The sequence below is a fragment of the Bombina bombina genome, chromosome 12, assembly GCF_027579735.1.
Source record: "Bombina bombina isolate aBomBom1 chromosome 12, aBomBom1.pri, whole genome shotgun sequence".
Taxonomy (NCBI): domain Eukaryota; kingdom Metazoa; phylum Chordata; class Amphibia; order Anura; family Bombinatoridae; genus Bombina; species Bombina bombina.
The window spans coordinates 99,659,391-99,679,382 of record NC_069510.1 but is presented as its reverse complement, the minus strand read 5'-3'; positions in this window follow the sequence as shown (position 1 = coordinate 99,679,382).

The following is a 19,992-nucleotide window of genomic DNA, read 5'->3' as shown; positions in this document are numbered from 1 at the left end:
ATTTTTCAAGGATGTTTGGACAAATTCTGTCCAAACTCAATGGATTCTGAGTATTTTCTCTCAGGGGTACCGAATAGGATTCAGAGTAAGACCTCCTGTGAGAAGATATTTTCTCTCACGCATCCCAGCAAATCCAGTAAAGGCTCAGGCTTTCCTGAAGTGTGTTTCAGACCTGGAGTTTTCAGGGGTAATCATGCCAGTTCCGTTTCAGGAAGAGGGTCTGGGGTTTTATTCAAATCTGTTCATTGTCCCAAAGAAAGAAAATTCATTCAGACCAGTTCTGGATCTGAAAAATCTGAATCATTATGTAAGAGTACCAACTTTCAAAATTGTGACTATAAGGACTATTCTGCCTTTTGTTCAGCAAGGGCATTATATGTCCACAATAGACTTACAGGATGCATATCTTCATATTCCAATTCATCCAGATAATTTTCAGTTTCTGAGATTCTCTTTTCTAGACAAGCATTACCGATTTGTTGCTCTTCCTTTTGGCCTAGCGACAGCTCCAAGAATCTTTTCAAAGGTTCTCGGTGCCCTACTCTCTGTAATCAGAGAGCGGGGTATTGCAGTGTTTCCTTATTTGGACGATATCTTGGTACTAGCTCAGTTTTTACATTCTGCAGAATCTCACACGAATCAACTAGTGTTGTTTCTTCTAAAACATGGTTGGAGGATCAATTTACCAAAAAGTTATTTGATTCCTCAGACAAGGGTCACCTTTTTAGGTTTCCAGATAGATTCAGTGTCCATGTCTCTAACAAACAAGAGACGTTTAAAATTGGTTGCAGCCTGTCGGAACCTTCAGTCTCAGTCATTCCCTTCAGTAACTGTGTGCATGGAAGTTTTAGGTCTCATGACTGCAGCATCGGACGCGATCCCCTTTGCTCGTTTTCATATGAGACATCTCCAGTTTTGTATGCTGAACCAATGGTGCCGAGATTATAGAAGGATATCACAATTAATATCCTTAAATCCCAATGTTCGACTATCTCTGACTTGGTGGTTAGATCCCCATATAGTTCTAGGGACCTCTTTTGTTTGTCCAACCTGGACTGTGATCACAACAGATGCGAGTCTTTCAGGTTGGGGAGCTGTTTGGGGATCTCTGACAGAACAAGGGGTTTGGAAATCCCAAGAGGTGAGATTACCAATCAATATTTTGGAACTCCGTGCGATTTTCAGGGCTCTTCAGATTTGGCCTTTGTTGAAGAGAGAACCGTTCATTTGTTTTCAGTCAGACAATATCACATCTGTGGCATATGTTAATCATCAGGGTGGGACTCACAGTCCCCAAGCTATGAAAGAAGTATCCATGATACTTGCTTGGGCGGAATCCAGCTCCTGTCTAATTTCTGAGGTTCATATCCCAGGTATAGACAATTGGGAAGTGGATTATCTCAGCCGTCCGACTTTACATCCCAGGGAGTGGTCCCTCCATCCAGATGTGGTTTCTCAGGTTGTTCAGATGTGGGGTCTTCCAGAAATAGATCTGATGGCTTCTCATCTAAACAAGAAACTTCCCAGGTACCTGTCCAGGTCCAGGGATCCTCAGGCGGAAGCAGTGGATGCGTTGACACTTCCTTGGTGTTATCAACCTGTTTATATTCTCACGCCTTTAGTTCTTCTTCCAAGAGTGATCTCCAAAACATCATGGAGCAATCTTTTGTGCTGCTGGTGGCTCCAGCATTGCCTCACAGGTTTTGGTATGCAGATCTTGTTCGGATGTCCAGTTGCCAACCTTGGCCACTTCCATTAAGGCCGGACCTTCTGTCTCAAGGTCCGTTTTTCCATCAGGATCTCAAATCATTAAATTTGAAGGTATGGAAATTGAACGCTTAGTGCTTAGTAATAGAGGTTTCTCTGACTCTTTGATTAATACTATGTTACAGGCTCATGAATCTATTTCTATAAAGCTTTATTATCGAGTTTGGAAGACTTGCATTTCATGGTGTTCCTCTCATACATTCTCTTGGCATTCTTTTAGAATTCCTAGAATTTTACAATTTCTTCAGAATGGTTTGGATAAGGGGTTGTCTGCAAGTTCCTTGAAGGGACAAATCTCTGCTCTTTCTGTTTTATTTTACAGAAAGATTGCTAAGCTTCCTGATATTCACTGTTTTGATCAGGCTTTGGTTCGTATCAAGCCTGTAATTAAATCAATCTCTCCTCCTTGGAGTCTTAATTTGGTTTTGAAGGCTTTACATGCTCCTCCATTTGAGCCTATGCATTCTTTGGACATTAAAATACTTTCTTGGAAAGTGTTGTTTCTTTTGGCCATCTCTTCTGCTAGAAGAATTTCTAAATTATCTGCTCTCTCTTTTGAATCTCCTTTTCTGATTTTTCATCAGGATAAGGCAGTTTTGCGGACTTCATTTAAATTCTTACCTAAGGTTGTGAATTCTAACAACATTGATAGAGAAATTGTTGTCCCTTCCTTGTGTCCTAATCCTAAGAATTCTTTGGAGAGATCTTTACATTCTTTGGATGTGGTAAGAGCTATGAAATATTATGTTGAATTTACTAAAGATTTCATGAAGATTTCTAGTCTATTTGTTATATTTTCTGGTTCTAAGAAATGTCAGAAGGCTTCTGCCGTTTCCTTGGCACCGTAATTAAAGCTTTTGATTCATCAAGCTTATTTAGAGTCGGGTTAAGCCCCGCCTCAGAGAATTACAGCTCATTCTACTAGATCAGTATCCATATTGTGGGCTTTTATGAATGAAGCTTCAGTTGATCAGATTTGCAAAGCAGCAACTTGGTCCTCTTTGCATACATTTACTAAATTCTACCGTTTTGATGTATTTACTTCTTTGGAATCAGTTTTTGGTAGAAATGTTCTTCAGGCAGCTGTTCCAGTTTGATTGTTCCGCTTGTGTTTTAATTTTTTTCCATTCATTTATGAGAATAAATTTATATTTTGGGTTGTGGATTAATTTTCTTCAGCGAAAAATGGCTGTTTTTATTTTATCCCTCCCTCTCTAGTGACTCTTGAGTATTGGGTATTGCTATGCCCTATGTCACTAGCTCATGGAATCTTGCCAATTACATGAAAGAAAACATAGTTTATGTAATAACTTACCTGATAAATTAATTTCTTTCATATTGGCAAGAGTCCATGAGGCCCACCCTTTTTATGGTGGTTATGATTTTTTTGTATAAAGCCCAATTATTTCCAAATTCTTTTGTTAATGCTTTTTACTCCTTTCTTTATCACCCCACTACCTGGCTATTTGATAAACTGAATTGTGGGTGTGGTGAGGGGTGTATTTATAGGCATTTTGAGGTTTGGGAAACTTTCCTCCTCCTGGTAGGATTGTATATCCCATACGTTACTAGCTCATGGACTCTTGCCAATATGAAATAAATTAATTTATCAAGTAAGTTCTTACATAAATTATGTTTTCTCTCTGGTTGAGAGGTATTATTCGTTTGGCATATGAGACTGCTGGACAGCAGCCTCCTGAGAGAATCACAGCTCATTCCACTAGGGCTGTCTCTTCTTGGACTTTCAAAAATGAAGCTTCTGTGTAACAGGTTTGTAAGGCTGCAACTTGGTCCTCTTTGCATACTTTTTCCAAATTTTATAAATTTGATACTTTTGCCTCAGCTGAGGCTTCTTTTGGGAGAAAAGTTCTTCAAGCAGTGGTGCCTTCTGTTTAGGTCTACTTGTCTTGTCCCTCCCTAGTCCTCAGTGTCCTTTAGCTTGGGTATTAGTTCCCAACAGTAATTGAGGATACCGTGGACTCACCATATCCGTAAAGAAAGAAATTTATCAGGTAAGCATAATTTTTTATTTTTGTTATTTACCTGTCAAAACTGTATATATATATATATATATATATATATATATATATATATATATATATATATATATATATATATATATATATATAAATTAAGTAGATAACCCAAGGTTCTATGCCAATATTTTGGTATATTTCAGGCTACCATTTCATGACCAAATTAGATCATATAAAAATAAATCATTAATTTTTTCACAAACTTTGGAGTCCCCTCTGAAATTATTTACATACCGTTGGGCAATCATGGCACATTTATTTGTAAAAGCGTCTCTGGGATGCCCCTTTTTTCAGAAAAAGCAGACATGCATGGCTTTACCATTGCTTTTTGGTGATTAGAAGGCCGCTAATTGCAGCTGTGCACCACCATTCTATTATTCCGGGCAGTGAAAGGGTTAATCAGGTAGCTTGTAAGGTTAATTTTAGCTTTATGGTAGAAATTACTCTTCCACTCCCTGATCCCTCTCAAACAGCTCCCTCACCCACTGGTCACTACCATCTTAGGTACTGGCAGACAGTGCCTGTTAGGAATTATTGTTAGCATGACTAGCGCCATCTTGTTCTTCGCCGCCATTTTGTCTTAGGCATCCATCTTGTGTAATGAATCTTTTATTATAGTGGTTTATTATGTAGTGAGAAATATGCTGATGTTAGGGAGACTTGCATAGATATAATAGCCCTGAGAATGACCCTGACAATGTGCTTGGATGCATTGTTATCTCTACAAGATGTCAAACGGCTGTGATTTGTGCTGGGCTAGGAGGCCCAGTTACTGTTTAGCTGTAGTTAGGTATTTCTGTAGAAATGACTCCCTAACACTCCTTTTCTTCCAATTATATTTTAAATGAGTTTCTTTGTTCTTATAGAAATACTATGTAAGATGATGTAATTATGAATACGTCACTTGTTAAACCTATATGCTGTAACTCTTGGCTATAAAACAGTGCCTTTCAACTTGCAATAAACAGAATAGCTTTTGGAATCATAGCTGCGTGGTCTGAAATCTATTCTCCTGGACGTCCTGAACAGATAAGTACTAATTTCCAGCTGGTATGGTGTGCCCGATGCCCAGTCCTGAGCTGACACCCCCCTCCTGAAACCAACACGTAACAGTTTCTGGTGTCAGCTCGTGGGATTTACACGGAGTGAGTGGATAGTGTTTATTTACTCTGCTTTCCCTCTGTGAATCTGAACCTAAATTTAGTTGGTTTTGTAATAGGTGTTGGTAATATATGATAAAGGGTTAAAAGGGATTCCTGCATTAAAGAAAAAAGCAGGGTTAGGTTTGAGTCCCTTTATAAGGGGTTCCTGCGGTAGAGGCGCAGGTTTGCGGAGGTTCAAGTCCTGCCGGCATTTACATTAACCCCTCTAGACAGGTTAAAGTCCTGCTAGGCTAGACAGGTTAAAGTCCTGCCTAGAGCGCGAGTAAGGCGCAAGAGTAAGCGTGCATTGGCGGTGGTTTAAGTCCCCCGTGCAAAGTTGCAGCGCTGTGTTAAGGTGAGTTAAAGTCTCACCTGGGTTGAAATTTCCTTATATAGCCATATAATAGATTTTTGTTACCTATCACTGGAAATTGGATACTAATTTGTTTGCTTGCTTGCTTTTTATTGCTATATAATTGCTGTGCTGTTTTGTGCTTAGAATATATATTAAGTGACTGTGCATTTTATTACTGCTGCTCTTTTTGTGTTGTTAAAGAAAAGTGGGGTCTGCTCATAGCCAAATATTGTTAATAATGCACAGAGAAGAGGAAAATGTTATTGCATTTGTAATATCTACAAAACGGTTAACAAACTGTTTAAAAAAAAAAAAAAAAAGCAGAAATATTTCAGGCAGAAAAAAACCCACTCTAGAAAGGGAGGAGGGATCATAAAAACATCTGTCAGTGAGCAGCTGTGTAGAGTCCGTGAAGAGAAATATAAAAAAAACTGTTTCAGAAGCTCCGTTGTATGTGTGTGCAGTAATGAAAGGGAGATTTAAGTGTAACAGATTTAATTATTTGAAATGTGTTTATCTCAATTTGTGAAGAAATGGCCAATCTTTTCAAATTCAGATATGTACAAATACATTTTAAATTTGGAGGAAAATTAATAAATATATGTTTTCCTGAAAAAAAAAAAAAAGGGGGGAGTGAATTGCTCTGATCTGAGCTTGTGTGTGTGTGTGTATATCGCTGTAAAAATGACGTTGTAATGAGGTATTTTGAAGTCTTATTGTTACAACTTTAAAGTCATAAGCATGTTTTAAATATGTGTGTGTCCTTAAAGGGACAGTGTACTGTAAAATTGTTTTTTGATATTAATGTATTGTCAATGGCTTGTTATACAAGCTGAATAGTTTAAAATGTAGGAGAAGTTGCATTTGCAAGTATGTGTATATATGAAGTAAATTGTAATGGGTTGAATTGTTTGTCTGTAAAATCAGAGCTCAGTGCGTAGACAGAGCACTAGAAAATTGTCATTTTATTATTTAAAGGACTAGTTCACTCATGTGAAAGGAGTTCAGGAGCAGCAATAACACTGTATTAGTAGTTTGCTAAATATATTTTTTGGAGACCTTTCTTTGTATTATTCTTTTTAAATCTGCCATTTAGTTAACAGATATTTCTTTTGCAGTGTAACTGAATTCTCTCTGTAATGCAAACTGAATTGATAAGTTGTCTACAATCTTAGTGTTGCGATCTGTGAGACTAGCAAAGAAAAAAAAAAAAAAAAAGACAGAGGAGTGAAAATATTTAAAGGGATACAGGCAAATTGATATAAAATCTGAGATTTTAAGGAAATATTTACAGAGAAGACAATGAGGTTTACTGTAAGCCTAACACTAGTATATTTAACTGTGTCAGCAGTTTCAATTAAAGATATTTTTTAATTTGAGTAAAATGTCCCTTTAACTAGCCTGCATCCCACTGTGAGTGTGTTTTTATGCTGGTTATGCTTGCTTAGGCTATTTAATGAATGTCAGTATACATTTTTATTATAAGTAAGGCCAATGACTCATTGGGAATAATTTAAAGGGGAAATTTTATTATTATTTTTTTGAAGAAAGCTTATTTTATTTTTTTTGTTATATACATTTGTTACATTTGGCTAGAGAGCTGCAGAATGGTGAATATCAAATTATAAACAAAGTTAAATGAAATAATTGTGTTGTTATTAAAATTTTGGTTATGTAAAAGTATAGACTGGATTCTAGCAGCTTTTCACAAATTATTTGTGCCACACCTGATTTACTTAAAGGGACAGTCTACAACAGAATTGTTATTGTTTTAAAGATAGATAATCCCTTTATTACCCATTCCCCAGTGTTGCATAACCAACACAGTTATATTAATATACTTTTTACCTCTGTGATTACCTTGTATCTAAGAACCTTCTTCCAGCCCCCTGATCACATGACTGTGACTGTTTATTATCTATTGTCTTAAATTTAGCATCGTTTTGTGCTAAATCTTAAATAACCCCCTGTGCCTGAACACAGTGTTATCTATATGGCCCACATGTACTTTCTGTCTCTTTGTGTTGAAAAGAGATTTAAAAAGCATGTGATAAGAGGCAGCCCTCAAAGGCTTAGAAATTAGCATATGAGCCTACCTATGTTTAGTTTAAACTAAGAATACCAAGAGAAAAAATTTGATGATAAAAGTAAATTGGAAAGTTGATTAAAATTAAAAGTCCTATCTGAATAATGAAAGTTTCATTTATACTAAAATGTCCCTTTAACAGTGGATTTGCATGGTGCATGCGAGCAGGAGCTATATAGAACAGTGGCTGTATCATTATTACTTAGGTGTTTGTGTGTTCTTTTGTAAATTTGTGGTTAGGGATTTTATGTGTAAATATGCAACTGGAGTTTATTGAGCATCTGCAGTGATTGCATCATTAGTATGATATCATAGAATTGTACATGGTGGAATTTGCAGAACCAGGGTATAGATGGTTGTTTTAGGATTTTAATTATTTTGTAGTGTTTTGCGAGTGCTGTGTTTCAGTGAATGTAAGTATATGTGTTGAATTTCAGGTTAATTCTGGTTGTTAAAAGTTTGTGTCGGCTGTTCATGTTTTGTTTTGTAAAATGGACAATTAGTTTAAGTGTTTTCTAAGAGAATGTTGTGTTTTTATTTTTCGTGAACGCGTGTGGTAAGGTGCTGTATGAATGGAATATTGCATGTGGAGGTGTATTTGATTTTGCTTGCTATTGAGAATTGTATTCTGCATGCATGAGTGGAGTGCATAATTTGTCTTTTAGTTTTTTGTTATGTTGTGTTTGCGTGTCACATGGGATGTTTCACGCAAACAAGGGGGAAATCTTGATAAGTATTGATGAGTATCTTTGTGTGAGTTAGGTGATTATTATTTTAAGTATTTTAAGGAAGAAAGTGAACCTAAAATGTTTTTATTTTTCTATTTTGTTCTTTACACAATATTTGTATTTGCAGGATGAGATCATGCAGCTGTATCCAGAGATTAAAGACACTAACTGAATTATTTTTGAGTTTTCCATATTTAGGTAAAATCTGTACAGATACAATTCCATAAGTGCACTCTTCAAAAGATTGAAGATTGAATGCAAGTAAACCTTTAAAGAAAGAAAGATGAAGATAAAAGACCTTTTGTCAAGCTTGTTTTAACCACCATGCTGCAGTAAAAGTTGCTGAACTATCTTTGGATCCATTCTTTACTTTGCATGCTAGTACCAGCCCCAGAACTGGACTCTGGGTAATCCATGGCTGTCTCCTCTGATGTGTGTCATCAGAACATAAAGACTATCCTTCTCTGGACTGTGCCTTGCCAGTTGATATGGAGGACCTGTTATGCTGTTACAGGGTCAACCAATTAAATTAGGGGAGTATTGTTTTAACTCGTGTACTTATATTTCTTGTTTTGTATGCTATTGTATTGGTGTTATTTTTTTGTTGATCACATTAGTTATAAGAAGTCATATAGTTTTGTCTGCAGAAAAGTGTAACCCTTTAGATAAGTGTAAGTCTAAACTTTGCAGTATTGTAACCTATTGAATGGCCCACTGAGTATAGAAAATATGTTTGCACCTTTATAATTTAAAGAAAATGCTGAAATATATCAGAATATTTTAGACCCTCCACCCTGTGGAACATAATGAGGACATGTCTCAGCTAGAAGTTTATATTAATTAGACAGAGAGATATTTGTTTAGGGAGTGGCATAATTATAGTCATATTGATAGTATATTTTCTACATTCCATGGCTCTTATTGGAGCTATGTTATGAAAGCAAATGTATTTTGTTTCCCTTTTATTAATTGGTATGGTACTTGCAATTTGAATTTGGTAATTCCAGATGTTTGTCAAAGAAAGGATTTATCTTACCATAAAGATGTGTTTACCTTTAAGAGATTTTGTAGTTTTAAATAATGTTATGATTGTATTCTTTCCTCATACAGGAGTGTGAGAGAATTTAGGTTGCATAAAATAATAAGGCCTAGATTTGGAGTTTTGCGGCCAAGGGGGTGCGTTAGCTACGCATGCTTTTTTCCCCCCGCACCTTTTAAATACCGCTGGTATTTAGAGTTCACAGAATGGCAGTGCGTTAGGCTCCAAAAAGGGAGCGTAGAGCATAATTTAACGCCACTGCAACTCTCGATACCAGCGGTGCTTACGGACGCGGCCAGCCTCAAAAACGTGCTCGTGCACGATTCCCCCATAGGAAACAATGGGGCTGTTTGAGCTGAAAAAAACCTAACACCTGCAAAAAAGCCGCGTTCAGCTCCTAACGCAGCCCCATTGTTTCCTATGGGGAAACACTTCCTACGTCTGCACCTAACACCCTAACATGTACCCCGAGTCTAAACACCCCTAACCTTACACTTATTAACCCCTAATCTGCCGCCCCCGCTATCGCTGACACCTGCATATTTTTTTTAACCCCTAATCTGCCGCTCCGTAAACCGCCGCTACTTACATTATCCCTATGTACCCCTAATCTGCTGCCCCTAACACCGCCGACCCCTATATTATATTTATTAACCCCTAATCTGCCGCCCCCAACGTCGCCTCCACCTAACTACACTTATTAACCCCTAATCTGCCGACCGGACCTGAGCGCTACTATAATAAAGTTATTAACCCCTAATCCGCCTCACTCCCGCCTCAATAACCCTATAATAAATAGTATTAACCCCTAAACTGCCCTCCCTAACATTGCCGACACCTAACTTCAATTATTAACCCCTAATCTGCCGACCGGAGCTCACCGCTACTCTAATAAATGTATTAACCCCTAAAGCTAAGTCTAACCCTAACACTAACACCCCCCTAAGTTAAATATAATTTTATTCTAACAAAATAAATTAACTCTTATTAAATAACTTATTCCTATTTAAAGCTAAATACTTACCTGTAAAATAAACCCTAATATAGCTACAATATAAATTATAATTACATTGTAGCTATTTTAGGATTAATATTTATTTTACAGGCAACTTTGTAATTATTTTAACCAGGTACAATAGCTATTAAATAGTTAAGAACTATTTAATAGTTACCTAGTTAAAATAATAACAAAATTACCTGTAAAATAAATCCTAACCTAAGTTACAATTAAACCTAACACTACACTATCAATAAATTAATTAAATAAAATACCTACAATTATCTACAATTAAACCTAACACTACACTATCAATAAATTAATTAAATACAATATCTACAAATAAATACAATGAAATAAACTAACTAAAGTACAAAAAATAAAAAAGAACTAAGTTACAAAAAATAAAAAAATATTTACAAACATTAGAAAAATCTTACAACAATTTTAAACTAATTACACCTACTCTAAGCCCCCTAATAAAACAACAAAGACCCCCAAAATAAAAAAATGCCCTACCCTATTCTAAATTACAAAAGTTCAAAGCTCTTTTACCTTACCAGCCGTGAACAGGGCCCTTTGCGGGGCATGCCCCAAAGAATTCAGCTCTTTTGCCTGTAAAAAAAAAACATACAATACCCCCCCAACATTACAACCCACCACCCACATACCCCTAATCTAACCCAAACCCCCCTTAAATAAACCTAACACTAAGCCCCTGAAGATCTTCCTACCTTATCTTCACCACGCCGGGTTCACCGATCGATCCAGAAGAGCTCCTCCGATGTCTTGATCCAAGCCCAAGCGGGGGGCTGAAGATGTCCATGATCCGACTGAAGTCTTCATCCAAGCGGGAGCTGAAGAGGTCCATGATCCGGCTGAAGTCTTCATCCAAGCGGGAGCTGAAGAGGTCCATGAACCGGCTAAAGTCTTCTATCAAGCGGCATCTTCAATCTTCTTTCTTCCGGATCCATGTTCATCCCGCCGACGCGGAACATCCATCTTCACCGACGACTTCCCGACGAATGACGGTTCCTTTAAGGGACGTCATCCAAGATGGCGTCCCTCGAATTCCGATTGGCTGATAGGATTCTATGCCGCTTGATAGAAGACTTCAGCCGGTTCATGGACCTATTCAGCTCCCGCTTGGATGAAGACTTCAGCCGGACCTCTTCAGCTCCCGCTTGGATGAAGACTTCAGTCGGATCATGGACATCTTCAGACCCCACTTGGGCTTGGATCAAGACATCGGAGGAGCTCTTCTGGATCGATCGGTGAACCCGGCGTGGTGAAGATAAGGTAGGAAGATCTTCAGGGGCTTAGTGTTAGGTTTATTTAAGGGGGGTTTGGGTTAGATTAGGGGTATGTGGGTGGTGGGTTGTAATGTTGGGGGGGGGTATTGTATGTTTTTTTTTACAGGCAAAAGAGCTGAATTCTTTGGGGCATGCCCCGCAAAGGGCCCTGTTCAGGGCTGGTAAGGTAAAAGAGCTTTGAACTTTTGTAATTTAGAATAGGGTAGGGCATTTTTTTATTTTGGGGGTCTTTGTTATTTTATTAGGGGGCTTAGAGTAGGTGTAATTAGTTTAAAATTGTTGTAATATTTTTCTAATGTTTGTAAATATTTTTTTATTTTTTGTAACTTAGTTCTTTTTTATTTTTTGTACTTTAGTTAGTTTATTTCATTGTATTTATTTGTAGATATTGTATTTAATTAATTTATTGATAGTGTAGTGTTAGGTTTATTTGTAGATAATTGTAGGTATTTTATTTAATTAATTTATTGATAGTGTAGTGTTAGGTTTAATTGTAACTTAGGTTAGGATTTATTTTACAGGTAATTTTGTTATTATTTTAACTAGGTAACTATTAAATAGTTCTTAACTATTTAATAGCTATTGTACCTGATTAAAATAAATACAAAGTTGCCTGTAAAATAAATATTAATCCTAAAATAGCTACAATGTAATTATAATTTATATTGTAGCTATATTAGGGTTTATTTTACAGGTAAGTATTTAGCTTTAAATAGGAATAAGTTATTTAATAAGAGTTAATTTATTTCGTTAGAATAAAATTATATTTAACTTAGGGGGGTGTTAGGGTTAGGGTTAGCTTTAGGGGTTAAAAAATTTATTAGAATAGCGGTGAGCTCCGGTCGGCAGATTAGGGGTTAATGTTTGAAGTTAGGTGTCGGCGATGTTAGGGAGGGCAGATTAGGGGTTAATACCATTTATTATAGGGTTATTGAGGCGGGAGTGAGGCGGATTAGGGGTTAATAACTTTATTATAGTAGCGGTGCGGTCCGCTCGGCAGATTAGGGGTTAATAAGTGTAGGTAGGTGGCGGCGACGTTGGGGGGGGGGCAGATTAGGGGTTAATAAATATAATATAGGGGTCGGCGGTGTTAGGGGCAGCAGATTAGGGGTTCATAGGGATAACGTAGGTGGCGGCGTTTTGCGGTCGGCAGATTAGGGGTTAATTATTGTAGGCAGCTGGCGGCGACGTTGTGGGGGGCAGATTAAAGGTTAATAAATATAATATAGGGGTCGGCGGTGTTAGGGGCAGCAGATTAGGGGTACATAAGGATAACGTAGGTGGCGGTCGGCAGATTAGGGGTTAAAAAATTTTAATCGAGTGGCGGCGATGTGGGGGGACCTCGGTTTAGGGGTACATAGGTAGTTTATGGGTGTTAGTGTACTTTAGAGCACAGTAGTTAAGAGCTTTATAAACCGGCGTTAGCCCAGAAAGCTCTTAACTACTGACTTTTTTCGGCGGCTGGAGTTTGGTCGTTAGAGTTCTAAATCTCACTCCAGCCACGACTCTAAATACCGGCGTTAGAAAGATCCCATTGAAAAGATAGGATACGCAATTGACGTAAGGGGATCTGCGGTATGGAAAAGTCGCGGCTGGAAAGTGAGCGTTAGACCCTTTAATCACTGACTCCAAATACCTGAGGGCGTTAAAAACCAGCGTTAGGAGCCTCTAACGCTGGTTTTCACGGCTACCGCAAAACTCCAAATCTAGGCCTTAGTAAACTATTAAATGTTTATATCAGATGAGATTGTTGACTATTAAGATCATAGTTGGAGAATTATAAACATTATAGATAGTAGCTGTGCAGAATAAAGCAACACTAGGTTATTTTACTTTTAGTAGTTCAAAGTAACCGTGTAAAGAAATTCATGTGAGAGAAAATGTTTTTATTGACTGTTTTATTTTTCATTTTTGCTACAGGGCAGGCCTTAGCATAAGTTTTAGTATAACCATGCAGCCTCTTGATGAAGTTTAGCAGTTTTCACTTGCTTAATATTCATGAAGTATCATTTAAATTGTATAGAGAAGCTGTGAATTATTCTCTGTAAAGTATCAATGTATTTAGTTTGTATTATATATCCACAATGTTTTTTCTTGGTTTTAAATGACATAGGATGAGTTAAGCTAAAGGAATTGTGATGCTTACAAAAAAAAGATGAACAAAGTTTTATTTGGACATCATTGTGATTGTATTGGGGTGTGTACTCATCTTGTGCTGTTTCTGTTTCCTTCATAGACTCCCTGTGACTTGAGTGTCTGCTTGCCATGGGGATCCACTGGCTGCCTTGTCTACCCCATGAACAACCCATCAGATTTCCAGCATCTCCCTGCGGAAGAACACTGGATAAGCACCCCTACTGCAAATTAACTGTATTAAAGCAAAGTGTCTGAGGAAGGTGAAGCGCTCTAAGAGGACAAAGGCTGTTCTTAAAATGATCAGAGGCCACCTAGAGACAGTTGTGCTGTTACCATGTCATGCTTTACTGTGGAGAAAGGAACTGTTGGAAATATTGGGGGTTGCTAGCAATGCAGGTGGAGAAATAAGAGATGCAGCGTTGTTTGGGGGTAGATGGGGGGCTGGTTGGGTCTTTGTGCAGATAGACCAGTAGTTTGGGGATGCTGGGAGGTGAACGGAGAGTATTGGAGGGACAGCACCTATGTGCAGTGACAAATTGTGCCCTATTAGCCTATAAAATTATACCACTACATATGAATGATTTGCTGCATAGTATTCTCACATAGAGTCCTGTTACAATGTATTAAGCTTATACTGTTGTTAAAGGCTTTACTAATTTTCTGCGCCTGTCTATTTTTATGTTATTCTGTTAGAATAAAAGGGTGGTATGTTAGGAATTATTGTTAGCATGACTAGCGCCATCTTGTTTTTCGCCGCCATTTTGTCTTAGGCATCCATCTTGTGTAATGAATCTTTTATTATAGTGGTTTATTATGTAGTGAGAAATATGCTGATGTTAGGGAGACTTGCATAGATATAATAGCCCTGAGAATGACCCTGACAATGTGCTTGGATGCATTGTTATCTCTACAAGATGTCAAACGGCTGTGATTTGTGCTGGGCTAGGAGGCCCAGTTACTGTTTATCTGTAGTTAGGTATTTCTGTAGAAATGACTCCCTAACACTCCTATTCTTCCAATTATATTTTAAATGAGTTTCTTTGTTCTTATAGAAATACTATGTAAGATGATGTAATTATGAATACGTCACTTGTTAAACCTATATGCTGTAACTCTTGGCTATAAAACAGTGCCTTTCAACTTGCAATAAAAAGAATAGCTCTTGGAATCATAGCTGCGTGGTCTGAAATCTATTCTCCTGGTCGTCCTGAACAGATAAGTACTAATTTCCAGCTGGTATGGTGTGCCCGATGCCCAGTCCTGAACTGACACCCCCCTCCTGAAACCAACACGTAACAGTGCCAGTATGCAGTTTAGTTGTTTTTTTTATTATTATTATTATTATTATTTATATATAAATGTACCGCATGACATATATATACTTCCAGAGTTACAGGCGAGAGCTGTAGTGTAGCTCCCATCCCTCCCTCCCTCTCCCTTTATTTTTTTCTACAGTGTAGAGCCATCCCACTCCCTCCACTACTGGACCGACCACCCACCTTCCGTTTTTTTCCCTCCCACTGGCACCAGCAGATGATAGTTACAGATGGTGAGACAGTGTAACCATCTGTAACATTCTGGCATCTGTCTTCATATGGACCCGGAGCATCGTTCGTGCTCCAGTTCCATATGCAGGCAGATGCCTGGAGCTCAGGAACTCCAGCTCTTGCCTGTAACTCGGGAAGTATATATATATATATACGTCATGCAGTACAGTAGGCAAAGTACCGCATGATGTATATATATATATATATATATATATATATATATATATATATATATATATATATATATATCCTTTAGGGTTAAGGGGTTAAAGATTTACATTACTGTCACTAATTTAAAAGTCATATATAATAAAAAAATAAAGTACAATTGTATAAGCAAATGCGCAAGACAATGCATTGACACTGAGCTTTAAATGAACAGATTTTTGTCTGACAAATTTTAAATATTTGACAGACTCCTATACTTATTAGCTGTAAACTCTCAAAAAGAAAATTTATGCTTACCTGATAAATTTGTTTCTTTTTAGACACGATGAGTACATGGTTCATCATCCTTACTTGTGGGATATCACCTCCTGGTCAGCAGGAGGAAGCAAAGAGCAACACAGCAGAGCTGTTATATATAGCTCTTCCCTTCCCTCCCACTCCAGTCATTCGACCGAAGTTAGGAAGAGAAAGGAAAAGCTAAGGTGCAGAGGTGTCTGAAGTTTACAAAAAAATTAACAAGAACAGGGTGGGCCGTGGACTCATCGTGTCTAAAAAGAAACAAATTTATCAGGTAAGCATTAATTTTCTTTTGTTTTTAAAGACACGATGAGTCCACGGATCATCATCCTTACTTGTGGGATACAATACCACAGCTAGAGTACACGGATGATCAGGGAGGGACAAGACAGGGAACCTAAACTGAAGGCACCACTGCTTGAAGAACCTTTCTCCCAAAAGCAGCCTCAGCCGAGGCAAAAGTATCAAATTTGAAAAATTTAGAAAAAGTCTGAAGAGAAGACCAAGTTGCAGCCTTGCAAATCTGTTCTACAGAAGCTTCATTTTTGAATGCCCATGAGGAAGCAACAGCCCTTGTGGAATGAGCCGTAACCCTTTCAGGAGGCTGCTGTCTAGCAGTCTCATATGCAAAACTTATGATACTCTTCAGCCAAAAGAAAAGAGAAGTAGCCGTAGCTTTCTGACCCTTATGTTTTCCCGAGACAACCACAAATAAAGAGGAAGACTGACGAAAGTCCTTAGTCGCCTGCAGGTAAAACTTTAAGGCACGGACCACGTCCACATTATGCAAAAGCCTTACCTTCTTAGAAAAAGGATTAGGACACAAAGAAGGCACAACAATCTCCTGATTAATGATCCTATCAGAAACAACTTTAGGAAGAAATCCTAATTTTGTACGCAAAACTACTTTATCTGCATGAAAAATAAGATAAAGAGACTCATACTGTAACGCTGAGAGTTCTGACTGTCGCGATCGCGATACTGATCGCTTCTCTTCCTGGTTCAGCACGGTAGCGCTTCCTTGGTTGCCTAGCAACCCTGTTTGGCACCGGCCCCTTCTGCTGACGTCAGAAGGGCTTCTTATTCCGGCGTCTCCTCTCCTCGGTGCCTGTTTGTTCATTTAACCCGGCTTGTGAGTACTTTTCTGAACTTCTGGTCTAATTTGAATTGCTGGCTTGTTTGCTTCAATCCTGCTTAACCCCTACCTGCCTGATACCTGATATTTGGAACTTTGCTTGCTAGACTAATCTTCTGATTAACCCCAAACTGCTTGATTACACGTTACTGGACACTGCTTGTTTGACAATTCTACTGTTTAACCCCAAACTGCTTGATTACACGTTGCTGGACTTTGCTTGTTTGATAATTCTACTGGTTAACCCCAAACTGCCTGATTACTCGTTGCTGGACATTGCTTGTTTGACAATTCTACTGTTTAACCCCAAACTGCTTGATTACACGTTGCTGGACTTTGCTTGTTTGATAATTCTTCTGGTTAACCCCTAACTGCCTGATTACACGTTGCTGGAACTTTGCTTGCTACTCCAAACTGCCTGATTACACGTTGCTGGACATTGCTTGTTTGACAATTCTACTGGTTAACCCCAAACTGCCTGATTACACGTTGCTGGACATTGCTTGTTTGATAACTCTACTGGTTAATCCTTATCTGCTTGATTACACGTTGCTGGACATTGCTTGCTTGATTACTCTTCTGGTTAACCCCTACCTGCCTGATTACTCGTTGCTGGATATTGCTTGCTTGATTACTCTTTTGGTTAACCCTATCTACACAAAGTTTCTTCTCCTGACCCTGCTGTGCCAACTTCCAGTTTATTTCAGTGAGTATTTTACTGTAGCTGTCGCAGGGTCAGGTCCTGGTATATACTCACAGTGCTAGTGTGTTTACAAACTTCATTCTAGCATTTGGGTCTAACTCTGGACTTAACCTATCCTGACATTACAAACAGGCCATATAATGGACCCTGGTGAGTTATCCAGAGCTGTGGCTCTACAGGGACAGCTTCTTGGAACCCACTCTGCACACCTGCAATCCCTGGATTCTAAGTTCGATCAAATTACTGCTCTTTTGCATAATCTCTCTCCACCTTCACAAGTCTCTGCAACTCCTATTGTTCCTGCGGCCAGTTCTAACCCTGCATTTAATCCGCCACAACCTACAGAACAATTCATTCCCAGAATTCCGCTACCAGATAAATATGACGGCAACCCTGAAGATTGTCGAGGATTTCTTAATCAGTGCCGTCTTCACTTCAGGAATAATCCTCTGATGTTTGTTTCCTCTTCTTCCAAGATCACCTTTTTGATTTCTCTTATGAAAGGTAAAGCCTTGGCTTGGGTTTCTCCACTGTTGGAAAAGGATGATCCTTTGCTCCACGATATTGACACTTTTGTATCCATATTTTCTTCCGTGTTTGATAAACCTGGAAGGTCAGCGGCTGCCGAAGCAGGACTTTTAGATTTAAGGCAGGGTTCTCTTTCTGTAGCACAATACGCTATAGAATTCCGGACTTTAGCTGCTGAAACTATGTGGAATCATGGGGCCCTGCGTGCAGCGTTTCGTAAAGGTCTTTGTGATCGTTTAAAAGACGAACTGGTTTATAGGGATCTTCCTGATTCTCTAGAATAACTCATCAATTTATGTATCAAGTTAGATGCTCGTTACTCTGAGCGTCTCCATGAACGTGACCGAAACAGAAGATCCTTTATCAAATCTACTTTTCGTCCTATGTCTCGTTCACCAAACCTTCCTACTCCGAATACTTCTATCTCTGAATCAAGTGAACCCATGGAGGTTGGTGCAATTAAGTTATCTGAAGCTGAACGTCTCAGAAGGCGTAATCTTGGACTATGTCTTTACTGTGGTATTAAGGGGCATATGTTAAAAGATTGTCCAACCCGTCCAGTAAAAGCCAGGGCTTAACTCCAGAAAGAGGGACTGAGTTAAGCCAAAGACCTTCTCCTACCCTCAATCCCAAGCTGTTTGTTCCAGTCACCTTCCGTTTTGGCAACACCAAATTCCAGGCTCAAGCACTCATCGATTCTGGAGCTGCAGGAATGTTTATGGATTCGGATTTTGTCAATTCCTTTCGGATTCCTTTGCTTTCCAAGAGCCAAGTAATTAAGGTCACAACTGTCAGTGGTCAACCCTTAGGTTCAGGAATCATTCAATATTGTACGATACCACTTCTCATGTCCGTAGAAGTGCTTCATTCAGAAACCATCTGTTTTGACATAATTTCTTCTCCTCAGTTTCCTTTAATTTTGGGACTTCCTTGGCTTCAACTTCATGATCCGGTTTTTTCCTGGTCTAAAGGGGAACTTGTTACTTGGGGACCTTCTTGTTTCAAACGGTGTCTTCAGAATACTCCAAAACCTTCTAGTACAGTTGTGGCAGTTTTGGACATTCCTGATTCCTTGCCTGTACAATATCATTCTTTTTGTGATGTCTTTTCTAAGAAAGATGCTGAAATATTACCTCCACACCGGACCTTTGATTGTCCCATTGACCTACTACCTGGAGCACCTCTTCCTAAGGGTAAAACATACCCACTTTCTCGTCAAGAAAATGTTTCACTCGAAGAATACATCAAGGATAATTTGTCCCGAGGTTTTATTCGCCCTTCTTCCTCTCCAGTAGGAGCAGGTTTTTTCTTTGTTGAAAAAAAAGATGGAGGTCTTCGTCCTTGCATTGACTATCGTGCTCTTAATCAGATTACAATAAAGAATTGTTATCCCCTTCCTCTCATTCCCGAATTGTTTGATCATCTCCAGGGTGCTTCCATCTTTACCAAATTGGATCTTCGCGGGGCATATAATTTGGTCAGGATTCGTAAAGGGGACGAGTGGAAAACAGCCTTCAACACTAGGTTCGGACACTATGAATATTTAGTTATGCCTTTTGGGTTATGCAATGCCTCTGCAGTTTTTCAACATTTTGTTAATGAAATATTCAGGGACTATCTTAATCAATTCGTCATTATCTATCTTGATGATATTTTGATTTATTCTCGCACTTTACTGGATCACGTTCATCATGTTTCACTAGTACTCCAGAGGTTACGTGAAAATTCTCTCTTTGCCAAGCTTGAAAAGTGCTCTTTTCATCAAGAATCCATTCATTTCTTGGGCTACATCATTTCACCGTCTGGATTTAAGATGGATTCTGACAAACTGTCGGCTATTATAGACTGGCCTAGACCAACTTCCTTAAGATCTCTTCAGAGATTTCTGGGGTTTGCCAATTACTACCGTAAATTCATAAAGGACTTTGCTAACATCTCGGCACCTCTTACTGCTCTTACTAAGAAGGGTCAGGATTGCAAGCATTGGTCTGATAAAGCCTTACAGGCCTTTGAAT